This window comes from Rattus rattus, chromosome 15, assembly GCF_011064425.1.
Source record: "Rattus rattus isolate New Zealand chromosome 15, Rrattus_CSIRO_v1, whole genome shotgun sequence".
In the NCBI taxonomy this organism is placed as follows: Eukaryota; Metazoa; Chordata; class Mammalia; order Rodentia; family Muridae; genus Rattus; species Rattus rattus.
Window position 1 is genome coordinate 49,821,413 of NC_046168.1, and position 14,993 is coordinate 49,836,405.

Sequence of the window (14,993 nt, forward strand, 5' to 3'; positions counted from 1 at the left end):
CATGGCTGGCCTATCATTCTTCTTAATTTAAACCTGCACGGCTCTTCTGGAACAACCCTGTCAGTGGGAGTTGGAGGTTTAGGGGCTTGGGGACTTTAAACGAGTGGCCAGGGAAAGACTATGAGAGAGTGAGTCTTCCACTCCCTGTGGTCAGACCCAAGCATGGGCGTGATTGGTGCACAGTCAGCCTTGAGTCTAGGAATGCAGCCTGTCATTCTGAACTTTGACCTCTAATTCCACGCCATTTTTAAAAAGCCCAGTCGTGATGCTTCCTTCCTCCAAAAGCAAGCCTCCAAGATTTTATCCCAAGTTGAAACGGTGGGGCCACCTAATTTGTTGCCTGTAATTTTAAAAAACGCACGCTTGCTCCTTGCCTGGTGCGGGCAATGGCTATCTCTTCCAGCTACCATGGCTAGGCTCCACCAAACCACTAACGACCGTCCCTCGGCTGTGCCCTTATCGCCGTGGATGGAAAAACACTAGGTAGCCTTAATATTTTAAAACCAGCCAGATAACACAACTGTTGGGTGAAGAATTTCTTGCCCCATCCTCCTTAGTCTTGGCAGTCACCTGCAAAGGTTACATGTCTGCTACTTCCTCTCCCTCCACGGCCTGGTCTGAATCCCCAAATCTCTCCTCATCCCCTCCTCTCCCTCCTGGGACCTGGAAAACCCACCTTACTCTCTTTGCCCAGCGATTGGCTTCTGCCGTCTTTATTGACCCAATCAAGAGACAATTAGGGAACTAGATTTTTAGTTATCAGCTCCTCCCCTACACCAATGTATTCTGGACAAAGGGGAACTGGTTTGATCCAGGCCCTTCAAGCTTAGCTGTCCCACCAAGCCCACCCTTTATCATACTTTGTAGCGAGACTCTATGCAGATACCCGGGGTGACAATTTCCACCAATATTTCAAAAATCCCAAGGGTACCAGACACCACGGCTACTGTGATAACAAAACCAACAACCAAACTTGTAAGTAAACTTAGTTATAGTGAGGAGACACAGTGTACTGGGGAGGCTGAGGTAAACTTCTGAGAGCCTCAGGCCAGCCTAGGTCTACATAGCAAGTTCCAGGAAAGCCAGGGCTACGTTGTAACAACCTGCCTTTAAAATAACAACAACAATTAATAAAACTGGTCCTACGTATGACAGATGAAGAGGCAGAAGAAAGGCAAGTGACACAAAGTAACTGCAGGTGTCCAGAGCCTCCTGAGGCTTGTCCTCCGTGGCTGTGTCCTTGCTTAAGAGTGCGGTAACAAGAAGCTTGCAGGTCCTTTGTTTTCAGGCCCTGGATGACAGACAGTTGGCCTTGTTAAATCCCATACTCTTAGGTCCTGCTTAGGGACTGGGAATTCAAAGCAGCAGCTGCTACCACAGAGTGCAGCTGGGGAGAGCTGCCTGTGTTTGCAGTCGGCCTTGTTTTAGGTTCAGTTTTGCAGTGAATCTAATATTGGAGCAAGAGAGAGAATGTGGTGGCAGCGTAGATGCTGCAGGAAGCCCGGTGGTCATACAGGCTGCCCCCGGCTAAGTTAGGCGGATGCACAGGCTGCCCCTGAATAACTAAGGATGCTCTGGATAAGGCAGAGGATTGGGATGAGGGAGACATCCTCGTGCCATGAGACTATGGTATTCTTCTCCACTAGTCAGCTCCTCAGCCCACAGGGCTTTCGGCAGTCTCGGATAGCGTCTGTCCTAAGACTGTCTCCGATGCCAAGTGGAACCTGCAACAAACTCTTGGGGATAGTTCATCACCCCGATGTGGTAGAAGGCCAACCCAATCTTAACCGTGATTTCTAATTATGTGCTCCCCAAATTCACTCTAGAGGAGCCGGCTGGAGAGGAGTCCCTGGCCATCTGTGGAAGGCACCAGTGACTCAATTACCGGGCTCCTCAGAAATGTCCAACCTGTGTTTTGCAAGGGGCTTAGACTTTCTAAAGGAGAGTTCTACATCTTCATCTGAAGGCTGCTCAGAGAATACTGGCTTCCAGGCAGTTAGGGCGAGGGTCTTAAGCCCGTGTCCACGGTGACACACGGACTCCAACAAGGCCACACCTCCTAATAGGGCCACTCCCTGGGCCAAGCACGTACAAACCGTCATACGCAAGGATTGGGCTATACTCCACCTGTAGCCTTAACTACAAGTGGTTCTGTGCTGTCTCTTCCAGAAAACAACAATTACGTCTTTGTTTCAAAGGGTTCTTATGACCACCTGGTTTGACCGCCTTGTTATAACCAACTTGCTATGCTTCTGTAACCCCACCTATTTGCCTGCCAAATATCCCACTTGGAAGCCCCCTACTCCCAAACTAGAAAAGCCCTTCTCTTGCTCATTTCCGATGTTAATCTCGTGAACCCTGCCTTTAGGGAGAGACAGCCCTTCCACACGAATAAACAAACTTGCTTTAATCAATCTCCTTCCTTAATTCATTTGGGTTTGTGTTCTCTCTCCTCAACGCTCTGAGGTTAACGCAATCATGGTGGCAAAGCACACTCTGTGCACACCTCACCGAGGCATATTTACGAGATACAGTAGTAGACAGACAGACAGCAGACAGGCATCCACACCATCTTCCCTTCCTCCCGAAAGCTGATCCGGTGAAAGAGTCACTATAGTTGCTGCTCAGATAGCCATGGCCAGGAGCTGTCCATGTATATTGCTATGTCCACTGCTTATCAGGGCTCATGGCTTAGCACTTGTAGGGTGTACTTGAACATGCGGAAGGAGATAGGCGTCCAGTGCGTCACTGAACATAAATGGCAGCTGTACTCTTTCACAGATTTCAAGTGCTTTTGGAGCGCTCTCTCTCTCTCTCTCTCTCTCTCTCTCTCTCTCTCTCTCTCTCTCCTGTCATTAAATGACATGCTGTTGGTTGCAAAATGTGTTTTTCTTTCTTTCTTTTTTCTTTTTTTTTTTTGACTTCATGTTCAAGAAAGCAGTCCCAAAATAGGCGTTTCCATGGAGCTCTGGGGATTATTTTTCGCCACAGTATGCTGCTTCATGCCTCACGTTTCCGTAAACCTTTGAAACCGAGGAACTTTACAGGGCTAGCCCTGCCAGCCCCATCCCAGTGCACCGCTCAGGAAGTGACGCTCAGGAGAATGAGGGAGCGATGATCTTTCTACTTACGTCAGGCTCAAAACTTGGAAGTGTCTTTCGAGAGTTTTGTGCATCGCTGATGGTGTCGTGGTGAGGGCGTATAAAGGAAGATGTAAGGCGGCTCTGAGGACTAGCTGGGTTAATTCATCTGATATTTTATCTCATTTAAGCCAGATTCCTGAGGAATCTGCCTTTCTGCATGCAGATAAAGGGTCAACAAACGGTGACTCATGCGTCTGAGATGTCTGAATCTGCCTGGCCCAAGCCTTTGCCTTGCTTGGATTTCACACTTTCTCTCTCACTGCTGTGGTCGAGCTGAGGAGTTGCAATGCAGACAGACTTCAGTCCAGCTCTACAGAAAGGAGTTTCCCCATGTGTGATAAAAAAGGGCACTCTTAGGAGTCCCAAGGAAGCTGCGTTCGTGAGTGTTTTTACAGAACAGATCCTGGGGCCATCAATATAGCTCAGCTGGTAAATGGCACTGACTGCCAAGACGGAGGAGCAGGATTCCATCATAATAAATATTATATATATGTATATATATATATATAGAGAGAGAGAGAGAGACAGACAGACAGACAGACACACATACACAGAGACAGAGAGACAGACACACACAGACAGAGATGACACACACTCATACACACACACACACTAAATAAATATTATATATATGTATATATAGAGAGAGAGACAGACAGACACACACAGACAGAGAGAGACAGACACACACTCATACACACACACTAAATAAATATTATATATACATATATATAGAGACAGACAGACACACATACACAGAGACAGAGAGACAGACACACACAGACAGAGACAGACACACACTCATACACACACACACTAAATAAATATTATATATATACATATATATATAGAGAGACAGACAGACACACATACACAGAGACAGAGAGACAGACACATACAGAGACAGAGACAGACACACACTCATACACACACACACAGGGAAAGAGAGAGAGGGGGGAGAGAGAAAGAGAGAGAGAGAGAGAGAGAGAGAGAGAGACAGAGAGAGAGACAGAGAGAGAGACAGAGAGAGAGAGAGACTGGGATAGAGAAAGAGAGGGAGAGAGAGAGAGAGAGAGAGAGAATAATAACTCTTGCTATGTATGCATAGAAGGGACCTTCTCCCAGCCCCCACCCTTTCCTTATTCTTTGAGACAGAGAACCACACCTATGGTTATCTCCCAACACAGCAGCCCAAGTGGAGTCCATTCATTTCCCAGGATCCCTCGCCGTTGCATGTGATCATGTCCTGGTCAGGGGCTCTCTGTTTTCGGCAAGTGCTTGTAAAGCGTTTGCTCTGTGTCTCCATGAGTCACCAATAAACCAGCCTTTCTGTATTTGTGGACTGTAGCACGCACAGGATGCTCTCCCCCAAAGCGTGGCCACCGAGACGGATTTGATAAAGCTACCCCAGTAACGGTGACTGCGGGAAGGGGAGAGTAAACATCGTCAACACCTTCAAATCCCTCTAGAGGGGCTCCTTTCTCTGCTTAAATCCCTCTAGAGGGGCTCCTTTCTCTGCTTTTTTCAAGTCCCCGAAGCACATTCTCAACAGCCAGCCGGTGAATTTTATCACCAGCCGTGCGTGGCTGCTGGCCTTTGTGGATTTAGATATCTTCACTGCCCAGTGGCTCTGCTTCCTATCCCTCGACCAAGTGTTCTTAGAGACAGTTCTTAGCGTCGGTGGTGGGACGTATGCGCATGGGAATGCTGTGGCACTGTCTTGGGAGGAGACACACGCCGATCTAGAATTCCACTGAAGGAAAGCAGAGTGTAGACTGCATGGGTCAGAAGACTTCTAAAGAAAACCTGGGTAGAGTTTAGTCAAAAAAACAGAGACTAGCGTTCCAGAAATGACTAAAGGAAATGTAGGTTGGAGAGGGGACATTTCAGAAGTCTAGCACCTTCCCTTTGCAGGACAGGGGGCTTCCTGTTAGTCTCTGCAGCAAGAGCTCTTCCTGTGTGCCAGGTTCAGCAGGCCCATGACCTCCTATAGAGACTCCTATTCCCCTCAAGAACCCTCAGGGCTGTAGACTGACATTGTGGCCTGGACTAGGTGGGGTAGTTTCTCAGGTGCCTCATTTAGCAGATAAAATAAGCCCCGCCCAGGACGTGGACTCAAGCCCCACATGGGAGACCCAGGTGGTGCTGCTTCCTTGATTTTTAAAGAAAAACAGGGAAGGAACCCAGTAGAGCAGGGGGCATGGGTGAAATAAAAGATCTCAAGGGGACAGATGCTGAGTGGCCAGGCCTAGTCCTTGGTGTCCCCTCTGAGCCTGTCTCGCTCTGTTTTTGTCTCTTTCTTTCTGTGTCTCATCTCTCTCCTCTGCTTCCCACTCTTTTGTCAGCACCCATGAAATCATTGCTCCGTCACAACATTCTTGTAACATCCTGTGCTTGGAGCACAGAAACAGCTAGCAAAGCAGCATCACCAAAAACGACAGCACATGCATGCATTCATGCACACACACAGACATGCACATACACAGACATACAGTCAGACATGCACATATACCACATGTACATAGACATATATTCACACACAAGCATACACACACACACACACACACACACACACACAAAGACATGAATGCATGTATATATACACACAGACATATACAGACATAATCTATATACACTCCTAGCACATGGATATACACAGACACACAGACACACAGACACACACACACAAAGACATGAATGCAAATATATATATATACACACAGACATATACAGACATAATCTATATACACTCCTAGCACATGGACACACACAGGCACACACACACAGACACACACACACACACACACACACACACACACACACACATACACACTCTGACTGATTCACAGTTACAGGAGAGGCGAACTTTGTAAGGTTAACTTACTTTAACCAAGAAGTAGCAGCTGGCTGTTGGCTCATGAGCACCCCATCCAGTCTGGTACACACACCACACCTCAGTTTTGTGAGAGTCAGGAACCTGCGTTCATTCAGGGCTAAGAGGCCTGTGTCCCTGTCCCAGCACCTCTACCTTGTAGGGAACAATCAGCTCTTCTGTCCCTGAGTCTTCCTCCTTACCTACCCTGTCTCTGGCTCTTTGAACTACGGTCTCCTCCACAGCAGAATGTGACACTGCTTATCACTGGGAAACAGCAGATAGGGCAGGTCCCCTTCCTGCCTCTGGCTGGTTCTAGCCCTCCCCCATTGTCCTGCACAGACTCAGAGTCTCTCTCTGTCTCTGTGTCTCTCTGTCTCTGTTTCTGTCTCTCTCTGTGTCTCTGTCTCTGTCTCTGTGTGTGTGTGTGTGTGCGTGTGTGCGCGCGCGCGCGTGCATGCACTTGGGTCCAAGCTGCTTCCTATGTGGCTCCCTCTCATCTTTTGCCCACATCCTCCCAGCCAAGTGATGGCTTCTCTTCTGGGTCTCTTCTTCTGGACCCAGGAGTGTCAGGGAATAAATACATCCATCTGCTTACTGCTCGTCTGTCTTCTTCAGACTTGTTAGGTTTAAGTATGTCTACAGCACAGAACGCTGTCTGAAGGTTGTTAAAATTCACTTTAGAGGAATGTTCCAGAACTGCAGAAAAATGGAATCTGTGGAAACCTGGTTTCCTTCCACCCCTTGAGTTTATCATTTGAGAGCATCAGCTGACTCTGGTGAAGTATCACCAGAGTGAATCAGCAGACTTCTGGTCCTGAGGCTGCAGGCTTGCTCTCAGGACGTCCTTCACAGTACAGAGCTTGCTAGAGACCGCACTGCCAGTTCCCTCCAGCTCAGGCTGCAGGGTCAGCTACAGGGCTATGTGTATATGTGCACACATGCACAGGCAGGAGTGTGTGTAAATGTGTGTGTGTGTGTGTGTGTGTGTGTGTGTGTGTGTGTGTGGTGTGTATAGGTCAGAGGTCAACTTCAGACATCATTCCTCAGGCATTCTCCACCTTGTTTTTGGAAATCAGGTCTCTCCCTAGGACCTAGGGCTCAGGGATTAGGTTGGTCTGACTCTTCCAAGAGCCTTAGAGATCTGCCTCTCTCCACCTCCTCAGTGCTGGGATTACAAGTGCACACCACCTACGCATGGGCTCTGGAGACAGAACTCAGGCTCTCATGATTGTGCTTGCTTCACTTCCTGAGCTGCCTCCACGGACGACTCCAGCTTGAGATTTCTGTACCTGTATCTATAAGGTTAGAAAGGATTCCGGGCCTTGGAGCTTCCACGGGAAGATATAGAACTCTCCAAGGGAAAATAACAGGGTCACCAGGAAGCTGCTAGGTCTGTGAGACCAGACAGGCTGGGGCAGCACACCCCTGGGGGCCCGACTCCTGGGAAGGACGACTCACCCAGGTATCTGCAGTTATGCGCCCTTCCCATGTCATCTCAGATAGTTCCTAAGTCATGACTGTCTGAACTGGCCATGAGGAAGAAATGTCCCACCCCGCTGGCTTCCGTGAGGCCGGGTCACAGGTATGCTTTGCATCCCAAGCATGCACTGCACAGATGCCCCACCCTGGTTGGGATGGTACTGGAGAGGAAACACCCGGGGCTCTAGGAACGGACAAGCTAGGGCAGTACCCTGACATGCTCTGGGGACTTGGTGCCAGTTACTCCTTATCTGTAAAGGCCCAGGTGGCACGCTCCATTTCCTGGTGGTGCCATGGAGTGCTGGTAATGAATGCAGGCACGGGGACACGAATGAGGCCCTGGTACGGGATTTCCCCTCCGCGCCGGCCCCAACTTTATCTTCCATCATCTCCCTCTCAAAATGGTCGGTAGTCACACTATATCTATGACAAGTCTGGCAGGACTGAAGCACAACGTGCTAATTACTGAAGCCACACACACCCCGGGCATGGTGTATCAGTGAACAGAACTATGTTTGTCTGTGGTACTTGCCTTCCTCCAGCTCAGCCTCTTATAGTGACTTATGGAGCTGGCTCATGCACTGGTCACAGTTTGCAGGTGACCTCAGGTGACCTAGAGTTTGGGCCGTGCTGAACACAGACTTGCCTTCTCTGAAACAAGCTGACAGCATCCCAGAGTTGTTGGTCTATGCTATGCCGTGACGTCATCAGAGTCTCATGGGAGACCTGGCTTGGAGCCCATCTCCTGATGGGTGCCATGTCCCTACAGGCATAGGTGGCATTTTACTGAATAACTTCCTTCTAGGACTCTCTGGAACTTTCCAGAGCCTTTCAGATCATAATCAGGGAAAAGAATGCAATAAGAAGCCGTCAACCCATGGTGACCTTGGAGAAATGGCTTAGCCCGTCTCCTAAGAGCCCTTCCTTTTCACAGAGGCATGCAATTTATTTGTGAGCTAGTCTTCCTAAGATGTGACAGAATGATAAGACGACTGCTCACAGCTCAGGGAGTAAGAGGGCTTACTGCCCAAGCATGAGAGTCTGAGTGTGGAGCCCCAGAACCCACTGAAAAAGTGATGCATGATGCAGCAAACCTGTACTCCCAAAGCTGGGAAGACAAAGACGTCAGTGTTCCCTGACGCTCGCCAGCTAGACAGTCCTGCTGAGGCCGCGAGTCTCTCGTTCATGGAGGGACTCTGTCTCCAAACATGGGAGGACAGGGATGGAGAAACACACTCAGTGACCTCTGGTACACACACACACACACACACACACACACACACACACACACACACACACACACACACACAAACACTACACATCAGATTATAGAGCCAGTGGCAATGGCCTTTAAAGGACTCTGGGTGTACCCCTACCTTGGCCTCACTTATCATGTGCTGGATTGCCTGAACTCTTTCTTCCTTATGCAACCTGTATGTTTTAGGCATGGACATGGGTGAGGTTTGGTGACACTGACTGGCAGAAGTCCACACAGCAGTCGCAGGCAGAGCTGGACAGAAGTGTCCTGTGGCCCACTTGGGCCCCACTCCTGAGTCCTGTGCAGAACGCTGCCTTTGGGGACTTTGTTCAAGTGCACAGGTGGACCAGATGACTTGGAGTTACAGAGGGGTCCGATGGGTGCCAGCCTTAGACTAACTAAGAAAAGGAGCGCTGAGGAAAAGTTAGAGGAGACGCTTCCGCCTGCATTTCACAAACCTACTCGTAACATGACTGACCTGACTGACAATCTTCCCTTGCCTTCATGGGGGAAAAAAAAATCTCAAGATGTCAACAAATAAGGAAATATTTTGTTGTTGTTGTTTTAAAATTGATTCCATGTGCATGAGTGTTTTCTTGCTTGTATGATTGTGTACTATGTGCCCGGTGCCAGGGTAATACAGAAGAGATGTAGAATTCTCCAGGACTGGAGTCATGAGGTACCATATTGGGGCTGGGAATTGAACCCGGGTCCTCTGGAAGAGTAGCCAGTGCTTTTAACTGCTGAGTCATCCTTTTAGCCCCATAAGGAAACATTCTAAAAATGCGCCATGAAATCAGATGCCTTTTCGAATAGTTATTGATAAATGGGCTTAACTGGATAATTAACAAAGCCCTGGAGTGTTAGGAAAAGGAAGAGAGTTCAGTTCTCACCGGACACAGCCGGGGCCGAGGAGCTTGTCCCTTGAGTCCGAGCTTCAAGTGTTTTCTGCGTGTCCCATGAGGTTTAAATAATGCCTTTGGGTCAGGAAACTGAGGTTCTGTGATCTCCTTGCTCTAAAAGAAATCAAGATGATTAGGGCACATTTGTCGTACATAGCAACTGGAAGAAGCTGGCCTGAGAAATGCGGACATCTTGGCAGGGTGAATTGTCAGTCCCGTCACTTGCCTGATAAACTGGGATCATCCCTCTCCAAATCACAAAATCTGTACATAATCACTGATCCCGGCCGTGAAAGCCAAGTGGTGTGTGTGTGTGTGTGTGAGTGTGTGTGAGTGTGTGTGAGTGTGTGTGTGTGTGAGTGTGTGTGTGTGTGAGAGTGAGTGTGTGTACATGTTTGTGTGCACGTGTATGTAAGAGTGCGTGTGTGCGTGTATGTGTGAATGCATGTATGTGTGTGTGTGTGAGAGTGTGTGTGTGCACATGTGTGTGTGTGTGTGTGTGTGTGTGTGTGCGTGCACGTGTGTGTGTGTCTTAAAGGCAGCAGAATCTACTTAAGCGGGTGTGTGGTGGAGCAGGAGGAAATGGCCTTGAGCAAGTGGCCTGAATTGTACCTGTTCCTGTCACTGGCAGTCCCCTGGTCTCTTTGAGCTTTTTTTCTCAGAACATGGGGACTGGGTTTGGCAGACTCAGCTCCCATCTCCTATACTCTGCTCTGAGTTTTTTGTCGGGTTAGGTGTGAACTCGCTGGGAATGCTCAGGGACAGGGGTATCTTTAGAAGCACAGCATTTCCTGAGGAGGTGTCAGCAACGTTGTCTGCATGGTGTCAGCTGCTGACACTGGATTCACGATGCTGGAAGCCAAGTCCAAGGTGAGAGGCAAGGACAGTCAATGTCACAGTGTCTGCCAAGTGATCAGGGCCAGAGGCAGCCGAGAGAGCAGAGAGGTTAAGCACCGGCAGAGGGAACAGGTGTTTGCTTTCCCAGCCTGCCACTGTGCCAGGCCCATCCCATAATGGAGGGCAGGGAAGACCCGGAGAACCCAGGAGGCAGCTCTAGACTGGCTCCATTCGACCTTGGGTGTTCTGAAAGACCCAGCAAGTTCTCCAAGCCAGGTTCTACCACCACAGGTCCTGCAAACACCCAGCCTCAAGTGTTACCAAGCAGAGACTCTGGGTGCTACCGCTCTATGATAATTTCCCGGGCCTTCGCTCTCTCATCACCTCATTGGGAAGAGAGCAAAGTGGGCCCTAGTTTTTTGCACTGCAGGGTCCTTAGCACCCTGAATTGTGGTAGCTCATAGTAGGTGCTCAGTCCAGTGAATGAAAAGGAGTCCAAACGAAATTCTAAAGTCACTTTCTCCTACCCGTGCGTGGGCACGCGCATACACACACACACACACACACACACACACACACACACACACACACACGTGGGGGGGCAGGAGGAAGGAGATGCTTACATATTTCACAAGTGTCAGCCTACCCCTTGAGTTGTAGCATGGCATTAGACCTAAACACTATGTAAACAAGAGGGGATGGGAGCACCAGGGACTGGACAATGTAAACACCAGAGTCTTGCTACTGTGAGAGCCAGAGTTTGATACTAGGAGAACCACAGTCTGGGTCCTGTGAGGACCAGGGACACGTACTATGAGGACCAGGAACTACAGGGGCAGTGAGATCTGTGCAACCTTACCACAGTAGGGGAGAGAGCAGTAGCTGAGGGGGAGCCGGAACCTCTATTTAAGCAGGTGTATGTCAGCACTCACTCTGGAGCACTCCCTAGGAGCACTCACGGGAAACGAGACTGGTCGCAAGGTAGGTGCCAGTACAAAGGAGAGACGTTCTGAGTGTTCAAGGCCGACGAACCTGCCCTCGCTCTTGTTGGGCTGACACCTTACTTGCCAGAACCCAGTGAGGCAGAGGAGGAGGGAAGGAGCATGTGCCTGCACCTCATGTGCTAACTGGGTGGCCGTTGTCAGGGTCAGGCTTAGACCCCTACGTGCAGGGCTGCGAGGAGACCTCCAGTCTCCAAAGATGGGACTGTGCCTTTCAAAAAGGAGCACTTGCCATTAAACGTGTCTGCCTGCACTCTGAAAGTCCCGATCCCGGTGTCTCAGTCAACAAATGTTAATTCAGTCAGAGCTGTGGGGGAAGGATGCTTCTAGGAATGAGTTATTTTTCCCCTCGTCCTAGTGTGGGGAGCACACTCTCCTGAGACTCCAGCCAGACCTTGTTAAAACATAAGCATCAAAAACTGGGTCAGTCGACGACAGAGCGACTGGCACAGCTGTGACCAGCTGTGACACTGGGGGACTGCAGACATGTGATCAACTTCAAAAGGGACAGGGTGTGATGATGTTGGGCAAGGTGCAGCGTGCGGCTGCCACAGTTCAGAGACCTCAGATGGGGCTGTTTTCCTTCTCAAAGCCTGAAGACACTGCTGGGCGAGGCTCCTCACCCTTATTCTCTGTCCACTTTCTTATTTCGAGTCTCCAGATCTGTCTCGAACAGGCGGCTATGCCTTCTGACGATTCGGTGTGCGGTTTGACTATAGGATGGAGGGAACTCAGCCATACGCCAGGTCTGTTTTTCACTCTCAGCAGAGTTTAAGTCAGTTCCATGAGCTCCCCGCCATCCTGTCATAGAGTAAGTGGCCTTGCTGTTCCATATGACCTTCGGTTTGAGGGACTGTGGATTTTCACTGGGTTTACCTGGCGGTGACCCCCACGAGAGTCCTAGAGCTCTGAATGCCTCACATCAGTAGCCTTCAGAAGACTCCGGAGGCAGCGGCTGGGAATAGCCTTCTACAGAGAAGGCCCGGCTGATGCTGGGCTTGGAGGGGACCCTCAGGCCTCAGAGCAGCCCTCTGGCTCCCAGTACTTAGGTTAGTTCAGTAGAAAGAGGTCAAGTGCAAACCTCTGAATGTGGGAGGAAGGCCGAGTCTCGAAAACTCTACCTGTGTGGGGAGGACCAGTCAGTGACGTCCTGAAGACTGGGGCTCAGTGAGGTATGTGTGTATGTGTGTGTGTGTGTGTGTGTGTATGTGTGTGTGTGTGCGTGCACGCGCGCATTATCTGTCTATCTGTCTGTCTGTCTGTCTGCCTGCCTGCCTATCTATCAATCGATCTATTATCTATTAATCTATATCTATCTTCTATTCATTTTCATTACCTATCTATCAATCATCTATTTCTAACTACCTACCCATCTCTCTGCCATCTGTCTGCTCTAGTGCATATGTGTGTATGTGTGTATCTATCTATCTATCTATCTATCTATCTATCTATCTATCTATCATCTATCTATCTGCCTATCATCTATCATCTATCAATATCTATCTATTATCTATCTGTCTACCTATCTATCTATCTATTTATCCATCCATCCATCCATCTATTCTATCCGTGATTTTTTTATCTATCTAATCTACTTACTTGCCCCCAGACCTTACCCTGATCTCTGCCTTTCTGTGTCCGACCTCCCCATCTCTAGCAGTTGACAACAAACAGTCTGGAAGCAAGCAGGGCTGGCTTTTAGCGTCTGCTTTAAATCCTCCTCTCTTCAGCAATAGGCCTGGACACATGGAGATGATAATTTAATTAGAACCGCCATCTCCCCTTAGAGCTCAGTGCTTCAGATACCGTCATGTGCAGTGACATGTGATGCGGTGCACGCGCCATGCCTGTTTCTGACATCCGGTGTGTATTCTTGCTGTCTCTAGGACAGCAGTTTCAGCTAGTGTTCACGCTACACTTCAGGATACCCCAAAGCTATTGTCATCAGACCTCTAAATAAAAACAACCAGCAGTACTGCCCCCCATTCCACAAACAGGCACCCCAAGAACCTCCCCCACACCTTTCACTCCCATACCCAATGCATGTACACCCCAACTTCTACATGCATGCTGTCCTACCACACACACATACACACATGCACACAGGAGAATGGTAACACATGCCTGTAATCCCAGCACTTGAGAGTTGGTGGTAGCAAGGAGAATCAGGAGGTCAAGGCCATCCCCCTCCTTACCCCTGTTCCTCCATAATGGGTTTGAAGTCAACCTAGACTACATGAGAGCCAATCTCAAGAACAAAACAAAACAAACCACCACCACCAACAACAAAACACACACACACACACACACACACACACACACACACACACACACACACCCACCACCACCATCACCACCACAAAACTCAATCCAACAACAACAAAAAAGGAAATCTACCTCCTAAAATATGAGAGGATCATCTTTTCCTACACCCTGGAATTTTTAACCATTGATTTAATGTGCCTGGTCTTTTAAGGTGACAGACCATGCCCTAAACCTTCTTCTGGCTTCTAGAGGCAGAAGGCAGGTTTAGGTGTCTGATTCTGTATAGTGCAGGCTTTTGCTGGGCATCCTCTGTAGGGCGAGATCAAATGTAGCAAGGCCATCTGCTTATGCAGCAGATACCAGGGCTCTGTGGTGGTTCATGCTGTAGTGAGTAAAACACATGGACTGTTCCAGAATGTGTGTGTGTGTGTGTGTGTGTGTGTGTGTGTGTGTGTGTGTGTGTGTGAACACAGGGAAATGGCCGCATTTCTCTCTTCCTTTGGGGGCAAAAGCGTCTTGTATTCTGGGCTGGCCTTGAAGTTGCCGTGTAGCAGAGTATGACCTTGAACCTCTGACCCTCTTGCCTTCATGCCTGAGGGCTGAGTTACAGACCGTTAGCACCATACAATACCTGTGGTGCTGAGGATGGAACCTCACGCATTTAAGGCAAACACTGTACCAACTGAACTGCATTTCCATCCCACAAGAGCCACCCTACAAATGCAGCTTAGAAACAGGGACATGAAGCCACCATCTCTCTGCCAGGAATGAACTAGGAGTCCCAGAATGAGCTTGAGGATGTTCATGAGGGGACTCTGGGAGGCTAACAGACCTGGAGAGTCCATGGAGAGGAGCAGAGGGCATGAACCTACGGTTCATCATCAGCTGGTGTCTGCTGAGGGCTGGACCTGGGGTGTAGGCCAGCAGCCTCAGTCCCTGAGAAGCCAGAGCAGTTCTTCTGCTTTAGAAGCCCCATGGGGGACAGTCTGAACACGCTGCAGGGAGGTCAGCAAGTGCTTTGCTTTGGGAAACTTGTTCCTGAGCTTCTAAGTTTCCTAAGAAAACCACAATCATCCAAAGGCAAGAACCCCATCCACTTTCCCTCTATGCAACCTGAGATACACTGCACCGTGTCCAGAAGACAGCTGGCTCTCCATAAGGGAACTGTGCCTTTGCTGTCCAGTTGCAAACCAGGAGTGAGTTTCTGTAATTTTAGCTAACGGTTTTGCTTAG